Source organism: Dipodomys merriami, unplaced genomic scaffold (genome assembly GCF_024711535.1).
Source record: "Dipodomys merriami isolate MVZ:Mamm:240054 unplaced genomic scaffold, mDipMer1.0.p SCAF_2178, whole genome shotgun sequence".
Classification (NCBI taxonomy): Eukaryota; Metazoa; Chordata; class Mammalia; order Rodentia; family Heteromyidae; genus Dipodomys; species Dipodomys merriami.
In genome coordinates, this window is record NW_027203580.1 from 46,797 (window position 1) to 67,752 (window position 20,956).

The 20,956-nt window shown below is 40.5% G+C and overlaps 1 protein-coding gene across 9 annotated transcripts in view; it reads right to left on the bottom strand.

Moving 5' to 3' along the window:
- Window positions 1-14,947, bottom strand: part of LOC138834513 (endogenous retrovirus group K member 13-1 Env polyprotein-like) — a 32,356-nt gene extending 17,409 nt beyond the window's left edge. For 3 of the 9 annotated variants that reach the window (XR_011374165.1, XR_011374160.1, XR_011374164.1), the window contains exon 1: window positions 3,154-3,523. The gene's annotated coding sequence lies outside the window, so the exon portion shown is untranslated. Of the gene's footprint in view, window positions 1-3,153; window positions 3,524-11,047; window positions 11,152-11,415; window positions 11,494-14,413; window positions 14,656-14,841 lie in introns of those variants that run through there. The other 6 variants (XR_011374162.1, XR_011374161.1, XM_070033062.1 and 3 more) reach the window with 5 other exon arrangements.
- Window positions 14,948-20,956: the final 6,009 nt, after the last annotated feature.

Below are 20,956 nucleotides of genomic sequence, written 5' to 3' on the forward strand. Positions count from 1 at the left end.
CCCATGGTAAGGGACCTGATTCCACGGGTCTATATTAGAGTGTTCTCCACAGTACAGGTTGGCTCCTAAAGGGGGTGGTGGCCTTGCCAGTGGAGAATGTCTTCATGTTTGTCCATTTGCATTCCTTGGGCCATGGAGGAGGGTTCCTTGGGCCAAGGTAGGCCCCTGGCACTTGGCTAAGTTTTGGCTCTGATGAGGGGAAGGGGGGCTCAGTAAGTCACAGAGGCCCAGGTGGCCTTACCACTGAGATATCAGAATCAGAAACCCAGACCTCAGATAAACTGGTCACTTACCCTGGAGTGGGATTTAATTAGCAGTGTTGGATAGGCTGGTAGAGCGCTCAGTCAGGAGAAAGTTACCTTTGTGATCCTCTGGTGACTGGCATATAGGATCTCAGGATGGGTCCCAGGGAAGCTGGTTGAACCTCCTTCCGAAGTGGAGGGAGGATCAAACCCACTGGGGAGCCCATCCCCACAGGGGCGACCAATGTAAGAGGATTAGAAAAAATCCATGCAAGGGGACCATGCAGAAGCAGGAAGGCAAAGGAGAAAGATTATTACAAGGTTTTTTAGAGGACCCATATTTCCCCCAAGAGGGAGCACATGACCTCCATCACTATCCTGGTAGCATGAGGATCTGAGGGAAAAGGAAGTGAGGTAGATGGGAGTCCAGGTGGGTCTGGGCAGAGAGAGGGAGGGGTCAGTTGTATGGAGGGAACTCCAGAAATGGGAGGGGGCCCAGGTGTAGGTGCTCATACTTCGAGCTCATGAATCTACCTGATTCTGGGGCCTGGATGAGTTGCCTTGATCTCTTCTAAGTCATTTACCATATGAGGCTTTTCTGAACTCATACATCACTGCAAATTGCTAGCATTCCTCCCTAGCACATCACTCAATATATTTTTTCCATCATATATTTAAACATATTTATGTGTATACATTCTCTACCCTCCCCCAACCCCACACACAAAGGCATAGACCTTCAAAACAAAGCTTTTCTTTTTTTCCTTGCTACAGTGTCTAGAACCTAATAAACTCAATAGATACAAAAGAGTGAGCTGGGTACTAGTGTCACACCTATTCAGGAAACTGAGATCTAGAATCACTTTTTCCATTTATTTCCCATTTTGATTAAAATTTAAGCATTAAAGGAACTTTTAAAGAGAATCAAGACTTCCTTTTTTCTGGAGGTTTCCTTCACTCCCTTTCACCTAGTCCAGCTCAACCTATGTCCCCCTGGGGGCTTTGGCATCCCAGAAAATCCACAGTCCCCCAGACCCCAGTTAAATTCAGAGAGAATCCAGCATTGCCTTTAGTCATGTGGTGGGCAGAGCAGAAAGCATCCACCACGTGTGCTACCCAACACCTCTAATCCACACCAGTGCCACTTCCATACTCCTAGCCACATGAGCAGCATTGTGTCACCGTCGCTTGCACTGGCATAGGCTTCCGTGGTCATCAGGACAGATGTCCTGAGAGTTATTTCATCTGCACAAGGTGCCATTTCCTGGGTCCAGGTATATTGCTGATCTGGGAAATCACTGGCATTGGAGCAAGCCAGGGCTGCTGCAACCGCACTGTAGGATGCATCTCTCTGCAGCAAAACCTGAGGCCCTTCCTTCCTAGACACAATGGAGATCCTAGAAAATTCCCTGCTTGTCCCTAGATGAGTCCATGAATATATCTACAGCCCTCATCTGTCAGAAATGAACAAAGAGTACAGAATTGTTCAAGTCATTTTCCTTCTTCACAGAAGGGTGCACTATCATCCTGGCCCCCCAGAGCGAGGCAGCACACCAAATGGGGGGATCCACTTGGTTTTCATCCCAACCTAGGAATGATATTATCCCTTCTCATGTTGCTAAGGAATCAGGATCACATCTTTGTAAACAATCGGTTACCAGGGTAATAGGGTCATAGAAGGAAGACAAGTCATTCTAACCATCAGTGGACCATCCCTAGTCAGGAGGCAGTGTACTTTGGGAGGCTATTGCTCAAAAACAAACATCCTTTTTACCTGTTAATGAAACTGCAAATCCACTGCACCTCACCTTTGTCATTACAACAACAACAACAAAAAGAAAAAGAAAAGGGTGTTTTGGATTTTCTTGTCAGGACTGGCTTGAAACCACAATCCTCAGATTTCAACCTCCTGAGTAGTGCCAAGGTTTTTTATGAGACAATTCTCTCAAATTAACCACCAAGAAAGAAGCAAAAAGGAATAAAGAAAAGTCCAGGACTTGAGCTGAGGCTCAACTGGAAGATAATGGACAGCACCCATGCCCTGATTTCAAACCTATGACCAGCACATCATGATCATCATGATCATGATCATCATCATCATCATCATCATCATCATCATCATCATCATCATCATGTGAATAAAAAGACTGTAAGAGCCTATTAAGAATATTAAAATTGAGGGCTGGGAAGGTGGCTCAGTGGTAGAGCTCTTGCCTTGCATGCATGAGGCCCTGGGTTTGATTCCTCAGCACCTTATATCAAAAAAGAAAAAAGCCGGAAGTGGCACTGTGGCTCAAGTGGTAGAGCACTAGCCTTGAGCTGAAGAGCTGAGGATAGCACCCAGGCCCAGAGTTCAAGCCCCATGACCAAACAAAAAAAATATTAAAATTGAGTGAGCCAGGCACTTTTTGGTGGCTGACATGTAATGCCAGTTAGGAGCATGAAATCTCAGGATGGTGGTTAAAAGCCCACCTGGGCAGGAAATTCCATGAGGCTCTGATCAACTAACCAGCAAAAATGCCAGAAGTAGAGCTGTGGTTCAAGTGGTAAAGCAACAGCCTTGAATGAAAAAGCAAAATAACAGTGACCAGGCCCAGATACATAGGGTAGGACTACTACTAAGTAATCAATTAAATACAAATACACAAATAAAAATCAGAGTGGAAGATGAGCTCAAAAGCCAAGAGAATTGGTGGTTTACACCTGGAGCTCAAGCTACACAAAAGACAGAACTTGAAGATCTGGGTTCCAAGGCAACTGAGGCAGAAAAGTCCCTTAGGAATTTGTGAGTATGTATCAGGTGTGGGTCTTGAACCCAGGGGTTGAAATAGAATTTTTTTTTTCTTAAAGGTAGCATTCTACCACTTCCTTTCTTTGGGGGATGAAATGGAGATAAGTTTTATGGACTTACCTGCCTGGGCTTTCAACCCCAATCCTCAGATTTCAGGTGCTGATACAGTACTCTTATCTTCTATGAGATTTTTTATCTTCCATGAACTGCCAAAAAGTAAAAGAAGCCAGAAGTTGATCTGTGTGGCTCAAGCCACAGAGACTGCTTGCTTTGAGGGAAAATGAACAACAAAATCCCTCATACACAGTGGCCCTGCCCTGGTTTCAAACCCAGGAAGTGACCAGGCCCTATGTTCAAGCCCTAGGACCACCACCACCAGCAACAAAAGAATGACTCAGGGACAGGGACTAGGCCCTGAATACAAAGCCTAGAAACAGCATTAAAAATAAAAGAAAAACAAATTCAGAGACTGTGGCTAGGCTCCAGAGTTCAAGGTCTACAACCAGCACCAGGACGGACACACACACACACACACACACACACACACACACACACACACACACACACACACACACACACGAAATGAACAATATAATAAGAAGGCAAAAGAAGAAGAGCGAAGTCAATGAAATATTTTTAAGTAGTGGCTCATGCCTATAATCCTAGCTACTGTGGAAGCTGAAATTTTAGGATTGTGGTTCATAATCAACCTGGGCAGGAAGCTCCATGACACTTGGTTTTATGTGTGCTAGTCCTGGGGCCTGAACTTGTGCTGTTTTGCACAAGACTAGAACTATTCTACTTCCAAGCTCTTGGTGATTAATTGGAGATGAGAGTCTCAACAACTTTCCTGCCCTGGCTGGCTTTGAACCACCATCCTCTGATTTTAGAGCCTGGCTAATGTCCCTGTCTTCCCATGAGAATCTTTCTTTTTTTGGGGTTGGTCATGGGGCTTGAACTCGGCCTGCACACTGTCCCTAAGCTCTTCAGCTCAAGGCTAGTGCTCTACCACTTGAGCCACAGGGCCACTTCTGGTTTTCTGGTGATTTAGTGGAGATAATTGTCTCATGGACTTTCCTTCCCAGTCTGGCTTTGAACTGCAATCCTCAGATCTCACCCTCCTGAGTAGTGGCTTACAGGCGTAAGCCACTGGCACTCAGCTTTTTTTTTTCTTTTCTTTTTTCTGTTTTATGGGTTGTGGGGCCTGAACTCCAGCTCTGGATGGTGTCCCTTAGCTCTTCAGCTCAAGGCAAGCACTTTACCACTGAGCCACTTCCCAGCTCCTCCATAAGAAACTTATCCCTTATGAATCACCAAATTTGTTTTACAAAGCCAGATGTTGAAATGTGGCTTAAGTTTTAGGACATGGGAGAGACTCCAGCACAGTGACCTTGCCCTGATTTCAGGTTTAGGAACAGTCACCACTCCCTGTGTTCCAGCCCTAGGACCAGAACCAAATAAATAAATAACTCCCCCATTTTCACTGTATTTGATCCCATTTTCACTGTATTTGATGTTGGCGTAATTTGTGAAGGTGAAGGGAAAAAACAAATTGTTTAAATAGGGATACAGCTAGACCGATTGCAACAATGAGATGTATAAGAAATTATTTCAAAAAATGAACTTTACAACTTTTGCCTGGTGGGGGTGGTAGAGAACATTACATAAACAAAGCCATTCATGCAGCTGTTGCTCAAGCTGTTAAAGTATGCTAGCCTTGAGAACAAACAATACAAAAAATTCTTCATTCACAGTGGCCCTGCCCTGACTTCAAGCCTCAGGAGAGTGGCCATGTCATGAGTTGAAGCCCTAGCAACAAAAATGAAAATAAATAAATAAATAAAGCCAGAACTTTATCTGTGGCTCAAGCCATAGAGACTGCTAGTCTTGAGAAAGAAAAGGGAAAAACCTCAGACATAGTGGCTCTGCCCTGATTTTATGACTAGCAAAAGTTAAGGCCCTATGTTCAAGCCCTAGGACCAGCAATGAAGAAAAAAAAAAATACAGCAACAACAAAAACTCTGCAAAAATGCCCAAGTCCTGAGTACAAGCCATAAGAGCATCACCTAAAATAAATGCAGAAAGAAAGAAAAATACATAAAGAGCCACAATTTGAACTGTCTTGAGGTGGGAAGCCTACTAGTCTTGAGAAAAAATTAGGAATAATGACCAGGCCTGGAGTTCAAGTACTATAACAAGCTCAAAAAAAAAAAAAAAAAATCTGTTGGGAGCCAAAAGGAGTCTCTCAACATGAAGATAGGCTTGACTATCTCACCAGAACATCTTGTGGCTGAGTTTACAGAACCACTCTCAGAAATCCGATGCTTTCATCCTGCCTTATGCAAATATCCTGCAGCTGCTAATGACCACCCTTTCACCCTGCCCTATGCAAACATCCTGCAGCTGCTATGGCCAATGAAAAAGCTTCCTTAATGGCCAATTTAAAAGCTTCCTTATTCCAAGCATATAAATACCCCAGTGTGAAAAATAAAAATTTGCAGCTTGATCAGAATCCCTGTCTTGCTGTCATTCTTCATGTCTCTTGTCCCTTCATTCCTCTCGTTTAGGTTCATCGCCCTCGTTGACGTCCTGCAGGTTGGGACAAAAATCCACAAAAAAAAAACCTTCAAAACAAAAACCTCAGAAAGAGTGGCCAGCCCTAATAATAAGCTAGATGACCCAAACTTACGAAAAAGAGAAAAAGAATAATAAATTAAGTGAAAAGAAGGACAAAAATATTAGAGCCAATTTAAGATTTTAAAAATATGGTTCACACCTATAATCCTACCTCCTCAAATAGCTGAAATCTGAGCATTTGTGGTTTGAATCCAGCCTGGGCAGGAAAGTAAATGAGAATTCTTTTCATTTATGCTACTCCTGGGCTAAAACTTGAGTTTTACTCAAGGCTAGAGCTCTACTGCTTCCTACCTGTTGCTGGTTAATTGGTGAAAAACGTCTCATGGATTTTCATGCCTAGGATGGCTTTGAACCTTGGCTCTCAACTTTCTTTTTTTTTTCTTTCTTTCTTTATTTTATTTTATTTATTTTTTTTTTGTGAACACACTGTACAGCGGTTTTACAATTACATGGGCAGGTTAATGCGTACATTTCTTATCAAGCATTGCAGCCTCCTCCTTTGTTTACACTACACATCCCTTCCCAGCCTCCCCACCCAACCGCCCACCCAATCCTCCCGGCTTTCCCCCCCACCAACATTGAAAAACTCGTTTTCGACATGACAACTTGTACTTCTCATTGTTGCAACAGGTCTACCTATATCCTTAAACGACTTGTTTTTCCCCATCTCCTACACAAGTTATAATGACATCAAATATAGTGAAAGCAGGGTTATACTGTGGGGGAGGGACATACAAAGCTACAAAGAGATAATCTTATAAATGCGTTAGAAACAAATGCATGAAAGGAAAAAAAACATTAAAATACATATCTAAGGATTCATTTTCATAACATCACATTATCTGACCTTTTCTGCTTGACTCATACATATACTAGATATTGCAAATAATGGAAACCATGGCACCTATGTTTCTTTTGGCCTGGCTTACTTCACTTAATATAATGTTTTCCACGTTTTTCCATTTCCTAACAAATGGGGCAATGTCATCTTTCTGATGGAGGCATAGAATTCCATTGTGTATATATACCACATTTTCTTGATCCATTCATTTACTGAGGGGCATCTGGGTTGGTTCCATATCTTAGCTATGGTAAATAATGCTGCAATAAACATAGTTGTGCTGTTGGCGTTAGTGTGGTCTTGTTTGTAAACATTTGGGTAAATGCCCAAAAATGGGATTGCTGGGTCATAGGGGAGCTCTATGTGAAGTCTTTTGAGGAACCTCCAAAGTGCTTTCCAAAGTGGTTGAACAAGTTTACATTCCCACCAACAATGAAGTAAGGTTCCCTTCTGTCCACATCCCCTCCAGCATCTGTTGTTGTTAGAGTTCTTGATTTTTGCCATTCTAACTGGAGTGAGGTGATATCTCAATGTTGTTTTGATTTGCATTTCTTTTATGGCTAGAGAGGCTGAGCATTTCTTCATGTGTCTATTGGCCATCCTTCTTTCTTCTTCAGAGAAGTTTCTCTTTAAGTCTTTAGCCTACTTGTTTATTGGGCAGTTTTTTCTTTGCAGATTTGTTGTTGGGGGATTTAATTTTTTGAGTTCTAAGTATATTTTAGATATGAGACCCTTGTCTGTTGTATGGCTAGTGAAGATCTTCTCCCAATTAGTGGGCTTTCTATTGATCTTGCTAGCTATGTCCTTTGCCATGCAAAAGATCTGCAACTTCATGCAATCCCATTTGTCCCACCTTTCTTTGATTTTTTGTGTTTCCGGGTCTCTATTCAGAAAATTTCGGCCTGAGCCGAGGAGACCTAGGGTTTCTCCTATTCCATCCTGTAATGTTTTCAAAGTGTCTGCTTTGACTTCGAGGTCTTTGATCCATTTGGAGTTGATTCTGGTGCAAGGTGATATATAAGGATCTAGCTTTAGTTTTCTACAAGTAGTTAACCAATTTTACCAGCACCATTTACTGAAGAGGCTGTCGTTCTTCCATTCTATTGTTTTAGCTCCCTTATCGAAGATTAGATGGCTATAGGTCTGTAGGTTCATTTCTGGGATTTCAATTCTATTCCATTGGTCCTGATGTCTGTTCTTATGCCAATACCAAGCTGTCTGGATAGTCATCTTGGCTTCCTGTAGTTCTTTTTTCCTTTCTGTCTTTTTTGACAGTTGTGGGGCTTGAACTCAGGACTTGTGTGCTGTCCCTGAGCCTCTTGTACTCAAGCCTTGTGCTCTACCATTTGTGCCATAGCGCCACTTCTGGGTTTTGAGTGGTTAATTGGACATAAGAGTCTCACAAGGACTTTTCTGTCTGGGCTGGCTTCCAACTGAGGTCCTCAGATCTCAGCCTGTTGAGTAGTTAGAGCCATAGAACACTTATCTCATATTTGTTAGGTATGAAAAAAAGAGATAGCCGAGTAAGAACAGCACCATGCACATGCTATTCAGGTAAGGGGTAGTTTTATTCAGTAGACCTGCTGGGACCAGGCAAGGTTGGCACTCCACATGGCTGGGAAAGGCCTTGGAATGAGAGAGAGCTGGGAAAGAGAGGAAAGAGAGAGGAAAGAGCTAGAAAAGAGCAGAGAGAGCAGAGAGAGTCTGGGCCTGGGCTAGGCCTTATCTAGGGTACGGGCAGAGAAAGGTGTGGACACATCAAATTCAGATATGACCTCAGTGGATGCAAATGTGACTTCTTCCAGGTGTCCCAGTTGCCTAGGTAACGCAGTTACTGGGTGGAGACTTTGCTGTGAGGAGTGTGGAGTCTGCTCGCCATCCAGGAGCAGACCTTACAATATTAACAAAAAAAAAAAAAAAGATGAGCTATGGCTCAAATTGTAAAACTTCCATCCCAGAGGGGGGAAAAAGCCCAACACCTCAAGAAGACTGGCAGGTCAAGCCCTAGTATCACCATAAAAAAATGAAAACCAGGGCTGGGAAGGTGGCTCAGTGGTAGAGTGCTTGCTTGCTTTGGATGCATGAGGCCCTGGTTCGACTTCTCAACATCACATAAGCAGAAAAAAAAGCTGGAAGTGGTGTTGTGGCTCAAATGGTAGAGGACCAGGAGCTGAAGTGCTGAGGGATAGCACCCAGGCCCAGAGTTCAAGCCCCGTGACCAGCCAAAATAAATAAATAAATAAAAGCCAAATACAAAGAAATAAAAACAACCACCAAAAATAAAAAGGAAGAGTTGTGCACTGGCTAAAGATGTAGTGCCTGCTAACTTGGGGGGAGGGGGGCGGAGGGGGAGAAAGCATGGACACTGGAGACTGGCCAGGCCACTTTGAAGCCCTGGGATTAACACAAAGAATAAAAACAACAACAAAAAGGCAGAAAGTGATCTTTGGCTCAAATAGACTATCAGCTTTAAATCAAAAACAAAAACTAAACAACACTGACCAGGCCCTGTGTTCAAGCCCTAGGTCCAGAACCAAAACATAAGAAAAACCTAGCCAGGTGCCAAAGGGTCACACCAGTAATCCTAGCTACTCATACTCAGGAGGCTGAGTTCTGTGGATCACAGTTTGATGCAAGGAAGGAAAGTCCGAGAAACATAATAGACTACTCAGAAAAAGCTGGAAGTGGTGCTGTGGCTGAAGTGGTAGAGTGTTAGCCTTGAGCAAAAGAAGCTCAGGGACAGGGCCCAGGCAGAAGAGTTCAAGCCCCAAGGTCAGCAAAAATGAACAAAGAAAAAAGAAAGTGAGTAATTAAGCTGTGGCTCAAGGTATGAAGCCTGCTAGCCTGGAGAAAAAAAGGTAAAAAATGTAAACAAAAATATTAAAAAATTATTCCCAGAACCACATGCTCCAGTGCACTTTTCCCTACACCCTTAGTTTGCAGACAACCAGGCCAATGCCCCTGCTATACCCTGTATCTCTATGCCAAAAATTTCAATTATTTGAAAACTGCCTTCCGAGAATTGCCACATAGGGACCACATTGAGAATTATTGACCTCAAAAATATTTATTAACATGATTTCTTTTATTCTTGTGATTTTTCTATGTCATTCTCATCATTACTTCCCTAGCACCTAGCAAGTTACCTAGAATAAAAATATAGAGACATATCTGCTTATTGAACATCTACATGTATATTTGGGAGAATAAGCTAGTTTATATGGGGTCAACAACACTGAGCATTTTTTACAATGAGCCTCATAGTTTGTAAAAAACAAAAACAAAAACAAAAACAAATAACACAATTTAACCCTCAAGAACTCTACATTTGCTAGTCAGCAGTCACTCATACCTCTCATCCTAGCTACTAAATGGAAGCAGGTGCTTGTGTTGTTAAAAATAGTAATGTTATAAAGGAAAAGCAGAGAATTATTATAGACTATAGGAGATCAAGTATACACAACTATATATAATTCATGATCATGTACTGGTATTAGTACTGGAGAAAAAAATGACAGGGACAGAATTGAGCCAATTGTCAAGACTGAAATATAGACAAAGATTAAGCAAAGTATGGCATTGTGATTAATTTACTGAAGCCGGTAACTACTGTGGCTATGTAATAATGGGACATTTTTATCCTGAGGAGAGCAAGATTAAAATATGTAGGAATAGAGGACTATGATATATACAAGTTAATCTCAAATGTATGTCCACAAAGAGAACATACACACAAATAAGTGATTAAGCGAATGAAGGAAAATGTTAACTATAGTGAATTTTCATAAAAAGCACATAAATACTGTTTATATTCTTTTTATGACTTTTCTTAAATTTGACCATTTTTAAACAATACTAGATTGAATAGTGAAGAGATGCACTTGAACTGCAGAAGATGAGTTCCCGAAGAGTGTTCTGAGAGGGTTTCATGGAGAAAGCAAACATTAGGGGATAAGAATAAAAGATCAAGTGTTAACATATGAAAAATTATGGAAATCCAAACATTCAGACTACAACAATAAAGTACCAAGAGTAAGAAGGTTCACAGACACAGAAAATAACTCAGGGCTACTGTGGGTTGAGGGAAGGCAAGAGGCATGAATGGTTTAATGGTCCAAAATTTTTGTCAAGGGTGATGGATATGTTTGGGATAAGATAAAGGTGATGGTTCTACAATACTGGAAATGTACTGAATGTCACTGAATTGTGGTTATAATAATAAATGTTATTACTATTTCCCTATAAAGAAAAACAATCATCCCATTTTAGAGGCTACTGTTTCCAGGAAACTCTCTGACATTATATACTCACAGGAAACCGTACTCTTTCTTTCTTACATTCAGTAGATTTTAAACATGTATTTCTTTATGTTTTTTTTTTCTTTTTGAGGTCAAACCCTGCTAGCACAGGCTGGCCTGGAACTTTCTGCTACTTTGTTGCTTGAGGAATGTCTTTCTTCTACCCAAGACATTCCATAACAAAATTTATTTTCTAATAACAACAACAACCAAAAAGATCAGTTATTAGGGTCCTTACCCTAGGACTTAGGAGCACACAGGACATCTTGATTATATCAGTTCCCTCTGTCCAGAGAGCATTGTGTGCCTGGGGCTTACTGGTTTACAGAATGTCTCCTGAGCCTGGGAAAGATAGGTATAAAAGGAAAAAGCATCCCATGTCCTGTGCATGAGCAGGCAATGGAATATATGTTGTATTAAATATTTCTCTGGATATAGAACCTCTCTGCCCACTCTGACCTTGGATATGAACATAGCTCACAAGTCATCAACAAAGAGAAAGGCTTTTGCTCTTACTTCCATATTGTAAATGGTTACTATCTCAGTTTTTATTCACTGAAGTGTCACAAATAAATGAATCACAATCACCAAGAAGTAATAACTTACCCTGGCCAGTTTGTCTGGTTTGCAGGAGATGTGTTGGGAAAAACATCTCTGTTATCTCTTCAGAAAAATCTTCATCCCCTGAAAAAAACAAAGTTTTACATGAAAAACATTCCAGAAAAACTGCTGAGGATCACAAGAAAGGTGAGAAGGAAGAGGAGTGAAGGCAGCAGAAGTATGCATAACAATTTAATGAGCATGGAATATGAGTGCTTATAGAATTTTTTCCTTTCCTTCTCAAGTTTTTATGATGCATTGTTATCATTATCCATTCTTTCACTATTAAACTTAAATGTCCAATTAAGACAAACATTTCTGAGACTTTTCTTCCACCACTGGTTAAGCTGAAGCTACAGGCGTTAGGGATAATAATAATCACTCGGCCTTCTGAGATTTCTGGGCAGACTTTGTGGCCTTGCCAGCTCCTGCAGACTTCTTGTCCACATCTTTGATGCCACACACAGCAACTGTCTCCTATCACAAACAGCAAGATGACCCAAAGGAGGATAGTCAGAGAAGCTCCCCACATACACAAGGCTTGCTGGAACCATATGAACCATGACAGCATCACTAGACTTCAGGAATTTAGGACTAGCTTCCAACTTCTTACAAGATCTCTGTTCAAGTTTCTCTTTCCAGTCAGTAAACTTGCAAGCAATTTACGCTGAATGACAATCCAGGACAGAGGCATAGTTAGCACTGATTTGGCCTGGATGGTTCAGGAAGGTCACCTGAGCAGTGAAGCTAAATGCTTCCTTGGGTGGATCATTCTTGTTGTCATCACCCACGTTGCCACCCCAAACATCTTTGGGTGACATGCTTATAGAATTTTTTTGTGCATAGTATGTCGATAGATGTTCTTAATGGGCTTATAAGAGAGGTGGGCATTATCACACTTTGGCAATAAAGATAATGAAGGCTGGAAGAGGTCAAGAATTTCCACAAGATTTCTTAGCAAAGGTTAGGAGTTAAACCTTGGCCTCCACTCTCAATGCTCTTTGCGTCACATTACAGAAGAATGAATGGAGAGTATGAAGCAGATATTGTATAAAGTAAATGGAATTCAGGGCTGGGAATGTGGCTTAGTAGTACAGTGTTTGCCTAGCATGCATGAAGCCCTGGGTTTGATTCCTCAGTACCACACAAACAGAAAGAGACAGAAGTGACCCTGTGGCACAAATGGTAGAGCACTAGCCTTCAACACAAAGAGGCTCAGGGACAGAACCCAGGCCCTGAGTTCAAGCCCCAGGACCAGAAAAAAAAGAAAAGAAAAAGAATTTAAAAAATGGAATTCAAGTTTTGGGAAGAGTTTCAGGCAGAGAAAATGAGTGCCAAGATTAGGGGGTGAAAGCATAGCAGGAAGTTTAGTATAATCACAGCATTTAATGTAAACAAAGGAAAAAAGCGACAAAGTAGGATCCAGCAAAGACTAGGCCTTTACATCCTAGTAAGATTTCAAAGTTTCTAACGAAGAGATGAGGAACCACTGAATGATTTTTAGAACAGAGACAAGTAAGATCAAATTTAAATCAAAGGAAGATCATTTTAATGGCTGAGTAGAGAACTGATCAGCACTAATCTAGGAACAAAAAAGGAAGTAAAATTGAGGGAATAATCCATGATCCAAGTGAGCAAGATGATGTTTAAATCAGCGGGAGAAAGGATTAATGTTGGAAGGGTGCTAAGGAAAATGCTATCTTGATGATGGGAAAACAGAACACCTCACTGAAGAAACATGCAAACATATGGGTAAGTCAAGAGCAAACTATAATCAAGACAGCCAAACATACTGTCAGGAAATATTCCTTCTCTCTTTACACACCTAAATCCTATCCATTCACTCACTTTGAGACCAGCCAAAGGTTTTAACCTTTAGAATCTATATATTTCTTAATCATCAGTCTATAGCTTAAAGGGCAAATTGTTACTGCTTTATCTGACCATTGTCCCCCAAATTTCCTGGGATTGGTGGGAAGAATGTATCATAGCTCATTTGTGCCTCTCCCTTGGCATTTAAGAGAAAGAATTAAAATGACTTAGCAATCCCAAGTATAAGATGGATTGTGAAGGTGATCTCATTAATACCATCCTTACCAACGTAACTCATTTAAGCAACATTTAACTATATCCTAATATGAATAAAAATCTAAAACCTGACTCGTAGGTTGTCATCCAACTAAATCCTACTGGGTGCAAGAAATTAATCTAAAAACATAATGACATACCTATATCACAAAATATTGACAAAATGATCCAATAGCATGCAGAATTTTTTTCATTTATATTTATCTCATTCTGTTCTAAAAAATTATTTAGTGTATACTTAGAATGTAAATAATATTCCAATATATACATTTAATTTACAATGTTCAGATATACAATGTATTATGTTTGAGTGTTAATAACTTTTTTTTGGTAAGTGTTGAGAACAAAATGAGGCAGGTCACTGCTGTGGCTCATGCCTGTAAACCTAGGTATTTGGGAAGTTGAGAATGGAGGATTATAATTTGAGGTCAGCCTTGGCAGCACAGTTTGTGAGATCCCTTCTCAGCCATAGTCTGTTACATTAATATGTGCTCATCCTCCTACACTAATGTGAGAGTCCAAAATTAAGAGGATCTCAGTTCCAGCCCAGCCTGGGCAGAAAATTTTAGGAGATTCCATCTCAACAGAGAGGCTGGACACAGTGGCAAGTGTCTGTGATCCTAACAATGACAGGAAGACTGAAATCGGTAATTGTAGTTCAGGCATGCATCCAGGCAGGAAACCATACTCTCCCTGAAAACAGTCAAGGGAAAGCAGGGCCCAAGGCATGGCTCAGTGGTAGAGTGTCTGCTTACTAAGTTTGAGTGAGCTGAGCTCAAACCCCAGTACCATCATAACAAAGGAAAACAATGGTGGAAGATCACTACCAAATACTTTCCACAGAATTAAGTATATATTGGGCAGGAGTGTGGCCCAGTATTAGGCTAGGGATGTAACTCCATGGTAGAGTACTTGCCTGAGGCTTTGCATTTGGTGACTGGCATTGAGATGAGGAGAAGTTGCATCGAAAGTATGTAGGATGGTGCTGGTGGCTCACGACAATAATCAGCTACTCAGGAGGCTGAGACCTGGAGGATGGACGTTTAAAGCCAGCCAGGCAGAAAATTCTGTTTAGATCTATCTCCACTTAGCAAGAAAAAGACAGACTGGTGTCGTGGTTCAGATTAGTAAGACATCAGCTGAGTTCAAGCTGTGGTCCTGGCACCAAAAACAACAATAACAAAATAAATAAATAAAGGAATAAAGTGTGGGCATTGGAGGGACTTTGGAGAAAGGCAGGACTCTCCCAAAATCGGAAGACATATTCTTAGGCAAAGGGATGGCAAGGACCAAGAATGCTGATAGAAAAAGATGACCAACACTACCACAACAGCAGGTTCCTACCTTTATCCCCGTCAGCTACTTCCATTTTTTCAGTACTTCATTGAGATATCATTAAATGCCAACATCACTGCTGAATTCTCAACAAATATCACTGAGGAGGGCTGGCAAAGAGTGATAGGAGTTGGGCAGGAGTCTCTTTTCAGAGTCATTTCTGGTGAACATATTAGACAAAAATCCAACTGTTTAGAAAATCCCTCAGAGTCCTCTGAATGGTATTTAAAGTTCAAGATTCCCATTCCTACACCAAACAGATGCTGATTACATGAACAAATGCAGTTAATTGCAGAAAAAAGTTTATAAATAACACAACTGTCATATTGAGGAGTAATTAGAAAGAATGCAACTATCTAAACACATCACAATGGCTTTATGTGTTTCCTAAGTTAAGACTTCTAAAAAGCAGATTTTTTAATCTATTATATCTTTGGAATCATTAAAATAATTACCATCTCTTGCTTATGAATATTATGCCACTTATTGAATACATTATTTCATTTTTGTTTTGTTTTGTTTTTGCCAGTCTTGGGGTCTGAACTCTGGGCTTGGGCACTGTCTCTCAGCTCTTCAGCTCTTCAGCTCAAGGCTAGTGCTCTACCACTTGAGCCACAGCACCACTTCTGGCTTTTTCTGCTTATGTGGTACTGAGGAATCGAACCCAAGGCCTCATGCATGCAAGGCAAGCACTCTACCACTGAGACACCTTCCCAGCCTCTGAATAAAGTATTTAATTTAGTACTTATTTTAACAACCTGTAAGGAATTAGATTGGGTTACCTTACAGATGAGAAAAGAGCTCAGGATTGCAGGTCACATGGCTTTAGTAAAAGACAGATCTTCATTTTGACTCAGTGGATAACTACAAAGCCCATCATAGTTAACTGCCATCTCAATACTTCAGAAAAACATTAAGAACTTATGTTCAAAAAATCTTTTTTTTCTTTTTTTGTGCAAGTCCTAGGGCATGAACTCAGGGCGTGGGTGCTGTCCCTGAGCTTCTTCAGCTCAAATCTAACAATCTATCACTTGAGCTACAGCTCCACTTTGGGCTTTTGGTAGTTACCTGGGGATCAGAGTCTCACACTTTGCTGGTGAGCTGGCTTTAAACCCAGATCCGGGGTCTCAGTTTCCTGAGTATCTAGGTTTACAGGTGTGAGCCACCAGTACCTGGTCAGAAAAAAATTTCTAATCAGGAATCAAGCTTTTACATAGACTAAGGAATCATTTATTAGTAAGATGTTATACAATTGTCTAGTCTGACTTCTTAAACACGATGCTGAAGACAACAAACAAAAAAGAAAATGTCCCAGTCTGCATAAAATCCATACTAAAGGAGTAACAAAAGTTTCTCACTGAGAAATATTCGCTTTGCAGAAAACTTGAAGACTAGTTATTTTACAGTTGATGAGAAATAGAAAAAAATCAAAGCCGGGCGCTGGTGGCTCATGCCTGTAATCCTAGCTACTCAGGAGGCTGAGATCTGAGGATCGCGGTTCAAAGCCAGCCCGGGCAGGAGAGACCATGAGATTCCTAACTCCAATAAACCACCAGAAAACCGGAAGTGGCACTGTAGCTCAAGTGGTAGAGCGCTCGCCTTGAGCTGAAGAGCTGAGGGACAGCGCCCAGGCCCAGAGTTCAAGCCCCACGACCGACAAAAAAAAAAAAAAAAAAAAAAAAAGAAAAAAATCAAATGAGGTTTAGAAATATCAGTGGCAAGCACACTGACAGTTCAAAGAAGTAAACAGAGAGCCATCTTTAAAAGCACTAATATTTGGAAATTTTTCATCTGGCAGCTCTCAAACATGCTAGTCTCAGGACCTCTTAATACTCTTAAATTTTGAGAGCTCCCAAAGAGCTAATTAAAAAGGTAAGGTGGCTCAGTGGTAGAGTGCTTGCCTTGCATACATGAGGTCCTGGGTTCCATTCCTCGGCACCACATAAGTAGAAAAAGCCAGAGGTGGCACTGTGGCTCAAGTGATAGAGCGCTAGCCTTGAGCTGAAGAGCTGAGGGACAGTGCCCAGACCCAGAGTTTAGGCCCCACAACCGGCAAAAAAAAATGTTAGTAGAGCCAGGAACTGTTGGCTCTCACCAGTAATCCTAGCTACACACTCAGGAGACTGAGATCTATAGATTGCTATTAAAAGCTAGCTGGAGCAGGAAAGTCAATGAGATTCTTATCTCCAATAAACTACTCAGAAAACAAAACAAAACAAAACAAAAAAAACCCAGAAGTACAACTATAACTCAAGTGGTAGACTACAGCTCAGGATCAATGCCTAAGTGCTGAATTCAAGCCCCAGGACTGGCACAAAAATAAATAAATTAAATAAAAAATAGGGGATACACATGCATTCGCATGTGCATGCACACACACACGAGAGAAACAGACAGATATGTTAAAAAGTAGAACTCAGCTAATGAGCAAAGCATCAGGTATTGAGTCCTAGTTTCACAACCCAAACAAAAGAAAATTTAGAACTCAAGTGCTTATGGTAGTTTTGTAAACTTAAGAACAAAAACACTGGGGATGGGAAGGTGGCTCAGTGGTAGAGTGTTTGTCTTGTATGCATGAGGCCTTGAGTTCAATTACTGAGCACCACATAAGCAGAAAAAGTTGTAAGTGGCGCTGTGGCTCAAGTGGTAGGATACTAGCACTGAGCTAAAGAGCTGAGGGTCAGCACCCAAGCCCAGAGTTTACTCCACACAACTCACCAAAAAGAAAAAAAAAAAGAAAGAAAAGAAACACTACTTATTAATATACGCTTATTGAAAAAAACTGTATTTTCCAAAAAAGGTAAAATTTCAGCAGAATAGTCCCATTGTTTTACATCTTTAATAAATCTCTTCATCCTTTAGCCTAATGAAAGACACCTGTATTCTCTCATCTGCTTTTATACTGTCTGTTGGGTTATGATGTTTCAAGTATATGCAGAAAATCTACCTTACAAAGTCACTTAGTTAGAAAAGGAAGAAATATTTTAGTTGCCTTCTCAGATTATCAATAAAGCTAATGCTGGCATACTCCTTAATATTACACTAAAACTCAACTAGTGGTCATCTCTTAAAATTTAGTTGTAATGAGATATATAGCAATGAGCCTGAAGCTATACCATAAGATTTTCTGCTTGGATGTATTAAATTAAAATCAGTTAGTCTTTTCTTTTCTTTTGCCTGTACATGATTTGCTAACATCACACATTAAATAATGGGAAAATACTCACACTGAGTCACACAAATCTTCCAAATGCTGACCAACTGTCCTGAAATCAATGAATATAGCTGTTATTATCAACACAGATTTCATCAGCATAGTCTGTAAACAGCACTGGGAAGCTACAAAGCTCAACAGAGCAATAAATACATTCTATAAAATTGAAACTTAGTTTGAATGTGTATCATGACTCATACATCGTTGCTTTTCTCGTCGTAAAGGCTCATTTCATTCACTTTTAAGAAATGTTCACCAAATAAAATTCTAGTCTCTATGACCACTTGTATACTTCAGAGTGAAAATGTCATTCCATGGCAAAGTAAATAGTTCATTTAAACACTACAAATGGGCTAGGCACTGGTGGCTCATGCTTGTAATCCTAGCTACTCAGGAAATTAATATCTAAGGATCATGGTTCAAAGCCAGCCCAGGCAGAAAAGTCTGTGAAACTCTTATCTCCAATGAACTACTCAGAAGAAGCCAGAAGTGGTGCAGTGGTTCAAGTGGTAGAGCACTACCCATGAGCAAAAAAGCTTAGGGCAACATCCAAGCCCTGAGTTCAAATCCTAGGACCAGCTTAAAAAAAAAAGACAAAACTGAATTCATTGGATTCCACTTTCTTAAAATAGCCAATTAGCAGAGAATATGTCTTAGAAATATATCTAATTAAATGTTAAAATAAAACAACCTTAAGATTCATTTGTCCAGAAATTACATTTTATACTAACTGCCACATTACCTATTACTATAAAAAATGAGCAGCTTCAACATTCATATTTTCTAAGAGATACAGGCTTTAAATTGTGGAGGCAGGGAGGGGGAAGAGTGTCACTCATGTTTTAGGTACTACCACCTTTTCTGCCTCAATTCAAGATGGGATTAAGGATCCCACAAGTCACGAGGCACAGATGAAGTATCCAGAGATATAAAGAAACATTAGCCAAACTGAGGACAAACTCTGAAAAGAGCAATCTCTAACTGTAATCACTGGCAGGGGTGTACGAACAATATCAGTATGAGGGATGCTAAGAGGAGTCTGACAGGGAAAAAAAGAAGAAGACATAAGCAAGAGGCTGACGTGTCTGAACACCTAGATGGGGGAAAGTTGCAAAAAGAATTCTACATGAAAATTCTCACTGCAAAAAAGAGAGAGATGCAGGGTACCAGTGGCTATCCTTGTCAGACTGCTACTCAGGCAGCTGAGATCTCGGGATCACAGTTGGAAGCCAGCCTAGGAAGAAAACTCCATGAGACTCCTATCTCTAATCACAAAAAATAAGCTGGAAGTAGAGGTGTGGCTCAAGTCCTTAAAGGTCTAACTTTAAGCAAAGAAGGTCAGGGACAGCAAACAGACTTTGAGTTCAAGCCCCAGGACTAGCACAGGCGTTGTGCGTGCACACACACAAACACACAAATTGCTCTAGTAATAATAAATAATCTAGTAATAATATTAATATTAATAATAATGAATACCCTAGTAATAATAAATACTCTAGTAATAATAAATACATTGCATCTTCCCACTCCGATTCTGAATTTTCATATTACCTTTTTTCTCTTCTTCTTCTTCCTCATAAAATTCTGCTAGGGAAAATGCTTCTGAGTTGTTCTAATTCAAATATTAGAGCCTCTAATTCTTCTCCACTCAGAGAATTAAGTAAAGATTTCACCTGAATGAAAATAATAAAATATTGTGTAAATATTAATGAAAAAAATCTCATAAGGAGAAAAGACTGAAGAGCTCATGCCAGCACAGCTCTGTGTGTGTGTGTGTGTGTGTGTGTGTGTGTGTGTGTGTGTGTGTGTGTGTGTTTGTGTTGGTCCTAGGGCTTGAACTCAAGGCCTGGGGGCTTAGCTTTTGTGCTCAAGTCTAGCACTCCATTATTTGAACCACAGCACAACTTCCAGCTTTTTGTTGGTTAATTGGAGATAAAAGTCTCACAGACACTCTTATCTGAGCTGGCTTCCCACCATAATCATCAGATTTCATTCTCCTAAATAGCTAGGATTGCAGTACCCATTTCTAATTTTTTTTTTTTTTTTTTTTTTTTTTTTGCAGATCCTGGAGCTTGAGCTGGGAGCTATCCCTGAAGCTCTTTGTTCTCAAGGATAGCGATATACACTTGGAGCTACAGGACTACGTCCAGCTTTCTGAGTTATTTATCAAAAATAACCTGTCTGGTCTGGCTTTCAATTAACCTCATATCTCAGCCTCCTGAGCTAGGATTAGAGCCAGAACTAATTTTTTTAATAACCGTAACACTAAAGGGTAGATATTATAGGAAAATAGATAGAATTTGAATTTCCAAAATTAATATAGGCCAAAAGATAAATGAAAATTATCAGTGCTTAAGCATGACTTCGAAGCCCAGGCAGAAAAAGTCATGAAACACTTATCTCCAATAAACCAATAGAAAAAATACTGAAAGTGTTGCTGTGGCTCAAGTGGTAAGTGCCTGCCTTGGGCTGAAGAGCTGAGGCACAGGACCCAGGCCCAGAGTATAAGCCCCAAGACCAACATAGAAGAAGAAAAGAAGAAGAAGAAGAAGAAGAAGAAGAAGAAGAAGAAGAAGAAGAAGAAGAAGAAGAAGAAGAAGAAGAAGAAGAAGAAGAAGAAGAAGAAGAAGAAGAAGAAGAAGAAGAAGAAGAAGAAGAAGAAGAAGAAGAAGAAGAAGAAGAAGAAGAAGAAGAAGAAGAAGAAGAAGAAGAAGAAGAAGAAGAAGAAGAAGAAGAAGAAGAAGAAGAAGAAGAAGAAGAAGAAGAAGAAGAAGAAGAAGAAGAAGGAGGAGAAGGAGGAGAAGGAGGAGAAGGAGGAGAAGGAGGAGAAGGAGGAGAAGGAGGAGAAGGAGGAGAAGGAGGAGAAGGAGGAGAAGAAGAAGAAGAAGGAGAAGGAGAAGGAGAAGGAGA